Source organism: Diaphorina citri, unplaced genomic scaffold (assembly GCF_000475195.1).
Source record: "Diaphorina citri unplaced genomic scaffold, Diaci psyllid genome assembly version 1.1 scaffold9252, whole genome shotgun sequence".
NCBI lineage: Eukaryota > Metazoa > Arthropoda > Insecta > Hemiptera > Psyllidae > Diaphorina > Diaphorina citri.
Window position 1 is genome coordinate 7,350 of NW_007386626.1, and position 4,663 is coordinate 12,012.

The 4,663-nt window shown below is 38.2% G+C and overlaps 1 long non-coding RNA gene across 1 annotated transcript; it reads right to left on the bottom strand.

Moving 5' to 3' along the window:
* Positions 1-2,045: 2,045 nt before the first annotated feature.
* LOC113472848 lies at positions 2,046-3,792 on the bottom strand. The gene is made up of 2 exons (XR_003394999.1): positions 3,466-3,792; positions 2,046-3,190 (listed from the first exon to the last, which is right to left on the bottom strand). It is a non-coding gene; the product is annotated as an uncharacterized LOC113472848 (long non-coding RNA).
* Between the last annotated feature and the right edge of the window lie 871 nt (positions 3,793-4,663).

The window sequence follows — 4,663 nt, forward strand, 5'->3', positions numbered from 1 at the left end:
ATGCAGGGAGGTCTATAAGTTTTCCGAGCCCCCAAGACCAAGGAACAGTAGTAGGCCGAACCCCAGGTTTACGACTTTGTTTTTGTCTCGTCTTTTAACTAATCTTATTTGATCTATTAACTAACTAACTGACTAACTTGCTATCTAAACCTTATATTTATTTATTACGTCAAAGAAACACAATAATACAGTGTTGAAACCACGAGTGACTCGTAACATCATCCTAAAAAGGGTTACAGGAGTTATTGAGGGATTTAGGTTACAAATGGATGGTACGACCGTGGGCCAGCGATACGCGTCGTAAATATACAGTATCGCGATGAGTAAAAGGAGTGCTCCGACTCACCCGGGAGCGTTGTCGGTTTGTGCCTTAGTTAGTAAACGTACTATGTTTAAAGAAACTAACGGCGGCCTTAGCTTGGGGCCAGAGGGCGCACGTTCCGCTCCGCGTCACTGGTGATGCGGGTACCCTCGACTTCTAACCTTATCATATTGCTATGTTTTTAGACTAACTTAACTAACTAACTAAATATTATCTAATTCCAATCGATCACCAAGACACCTTTACCATGCTTGATCTATTTCCCCCTAAAGGATCGGATGTCCAAAAAAAAAAAAAAAACGGTTTTTAAGTGTTTTGGCATGGTGCTTGAATACCGGCTTGTGGGTGGTAGCGTTCTAGAAGTGCTGTTTGGATTTTCTTTTTGAGCAGCCCAATTGTTGATTTTTTGGTTGTTGTTGGTGTTTTTTTTTTTAGATGTTTTTTTGCCTCTTTCACGTCAAACATTAGGCTTCTCTCAAAAGAGAAGAAATTTATAAGCATTTTATTTACTTTTCACTATTTGGTATTTATTTTTTGCTCAACCCCTTTTAAGGTAATTATACAAATTAAGAGAATATTTTTGTACAATTAGGGGTCATGGACGCGATATGAAGAATAGAAGTTTAGCTGAAAAAATGAAAGGAAATTGATTAAAGGAAGAAGAAAGGAAGAAGGAGCGGCAAAACACAAGTCTGTCCCGGCCCTAAAAAGCCAATCAGAAAGTGTCGGGTCACGACCGTACTAATGAAACCGACTTTAACAAAACTGATGTTAGAATAGAATTGTACCTTTTTAGAACCGTAAACCAACCCGAATTATGTATAGCAATTATAGCTTGAATAGCATTTATAAAATGACTATTTTTATTTCCGGTGATGCATGTTTGTGTGGATGGCCGTTGCCGAGTGGTTTCACACGAAGGGAAGAACCCTCAAGAGAAGTGAGTTGTACTGCTAATGGAGGATCACAGGGTTGAGAAACTGGACCCCATATGTCTGACCGGTAGCGCGGTAAACTGGTAGTGGGAAGTGACTTCTTATCTTTATCTTATGCGGTTATTCCTTAAGTTATATTTATCTTTGATTTCTCGGATTTCTAATATTGGTATGCAAGATGCTAGTCACAATGACTCGAACCGAACGTTACACTTCTGGAAGCCCTAGACTACTTTCTGGTAGTTGTTGTTTTTTAAAACCTCGAGTGATAAAGCTAACGCGTTACCATTGCCAATGAAAGACCCATATGATGTCCAACCATCGATGCTGTGCTTTGGCACTACGGGTTACATCGTCTACGAAATAGCCAAGCGGTGAATTTTTTTTTTTTTCGAGCGCTTCTGTGGTGAGAAATAATAATAATCTTATCCTTGTTAATGATTATAAGGGAAGAACTTCAAGGGGAGTCCGTGTTAGATAGTCTCTGAGCCGGGATTAGCTGTGCCAGTGGGTAGGTTGTAGCGGTGCGAGTTGCCACCACCCGATGGCACGGCCAACGCAGTACTTCTGCCGGCCTCAGGCCTCTCCTAGAGCTCTTCACACACCGAGCCCGCCACGCAACGCGCAACGGAAGCAGGCACAACCAACGGAACAAGCAAAGAGAAAAGAGAGGAAGAGAACAGACCGGCTGCACACAAAGAAGGCAGGACGTGTGTCTTTTTGTAATACAAAATAATGGAAAATAGTTATTTGGGATTAAGATCAGCCCCTACCCATCCAATATTTAGTCCCCCTATCCAATAATTATTCCCCTCATCCAATATAGCCACCCATTTTGGACTAAGTCCCTGTCCATCCAATATTTAGTCCCCCTCCCCAATATAGCACTACCGTTGAAGACTTAGTCTGTACCCATCCAATATTTAGTCCCCCTATCTAACATAGCCCCACCATGGAAGACTAGGTCCCTTCCCATCCAATATTTAGTCCCCCTATCCAATATAACAGCCCCATGGAGCAGTTAGTTCCTAGTTCCTACCCATCCAATATGTAGTTTACCTATCCAATAATTATTCCCCTCATCCAATGTACGACTACAAATTTAGTCCCAAATCCAATATAGCATCTCCATTTGCAAACAACCCTCCCCCATCTTTACTACACTAGCAACTTTCCCTTCATATCTATCTTCATAAGCAAAAACTAAGAGATACCTAGTTACTTTTTTGGTTTTATATGTTTTTAGAACTTTAATAAATATTCGTCCCAGTTTTGAACTCTTTTTTCCTACATTATTTATCTCTATGGATTTCCTTCGTAAACTTATTTTATTTAGGAACTCCAAGATGAGTTCCCAGTGGCACACTAAAAGACAAATCCACCAAATCAACTCAACTCGGCGGTATCTGTTTTGCCCTCCCATCGCTTCTCAGTTAGAAGGTCAGAGATCAGGATGAACTCAAATTCCCTTCATGAAAATACAAGTTGTAGGTATAGGAAAATTATAATAATCTTCTTACCTTTTGGCTTTTTTCCCCCACTCTGAATATACATACCCTAACAGTTTAACAAAGGTACAAAAAGGAGAAAAGAAGATTATTGGAAATTTTGAGTGAGTCATTTCAAGGTGAATATTTTGAAGTGCTTAATCTTAGTGTAACTACAATTACCTACTATTGTAACTGTAATTAATTATTGGAACTGTTTTTCCATACTTCTAAAGTTTGAAATAAAGTTCTCTTGCTAGTGTTTCAAAATCTATAGATTGAGATCATGTGCATTGTTTTTACATTTTTTTAGGTAATTGCGCCTATTTGGCATGTAAGACTATAACGATAGTCCAAATATAATGTAAAAATTGTATGAGTAAAATACGCCTGAACATGTTAAAATACTACACGCTGTACCTTTTGATTAAAGCATGGCTTGTAGCCTAACTTTAGTTCGGGTATAAGGCGTGTTATTAGCATCCTATCTCAGTCCGTGTCGTTATTCTTTTAAATATGATCTGCTCATCGAAATTTTGAACCTGATACATATTTCCCTTGGCAATAGTTTTGCTGTTTTGATTTCAATATGGCCCCTTCATTAGAGGCCTTTGATTGTAATAAATATGCTCCTTTATTTAACGTCACCGTAAGTCATTTTGGGGGATTTTTTTCACATTTTCTCACACAAATGAGCTCTGATCTCGAAATTTGTCGCGACCTAACTTTAGGTCGGGTATCAGGCGTGTTATTAGCATCCTATCTCAGTCCGTGTCGTTATTTTTTAAATATGATCTGCTCATCGAAATTTTCAACCTGATACATATTCCCCTTGACAATAATTTTGTTGTTTTGATTTCAATATGGCCCCTTCATTAGAGGCCTTTGATTGTAATAAATATGCTCCTTTATTTAACGTCATCTTAAGTCTTTGGTAAAATATGTCTCCAATGCATTTTTTATTCGTTATTTGTCAGCTAATGATAAATTTCTAAGCCACCAGCAGCGGTGGTGTTTCTCCCAATATTCCAAACGAGACTTTAGTATCGTCAAAATATGTAGATGGGTGACCATCCATACCTGAATGGGTGACCACCCATACCTGGATGGGTGACCATCCATTCCTGGATGGGTGACCATCCATACCTGGATGGGTGACCATCCATACCTGGATGGGTGACCATCCAGGTAATCGCTTGCTGTTGTCTTATCTAGGCCTCAGTCGGGCTGGGACAGGTTAATGAGAGTAGGCCAATAGGCGGGTAGCTTGTCGCCAAATAGAGGGTAAAAACCTCGTCATTAAATGTTAAAGAATATCTCGAGAGCGAAAAAAAATATCAAGGTACTCCGCCAAAACTTATCAGTTATAGGTACATTTTTAGTCCGTCCTTCCTTTATTATTACAATAGTAAACTATTGTATTTGCTTCGGTGTCTGTCACTCTGTCGGTCCCCATAGAAGGACTTATCCAAACCTGGTCGACCTATATATCAAATTAAAGGTCTTTTTACCAGGAACACGAAAATGGTCTCCAATGCATTTTTTATTCGTTATTTATCAGCTAATGATAAATTTCTAAGCCACCAGCAGCGGTGGTGTTTCTCCCAATATTCCAAACGAGACTTTAGTATCGTCAAAATATGTATTCTTTAGTCCTGAGAAAAAAAAAATGCATAATAAAAACAAGCGATTAATTCATGAAAGCATAATAAATTGTTTATTTTGAAATTTGAATAAAAAAATATTAAACGATACAAGAGAAAACATTAATATTCAAGATACTCGTAATTATTATTTACACTAAAAATGCATCTCCTAAAAAAAATCAGTTGCTTGATTGTACTAGTAGTGGATAGAAAAACAAATAGATAAAGGGCTAATATTGATAAAAACAGATGTTTAAATGACATTAATATTCA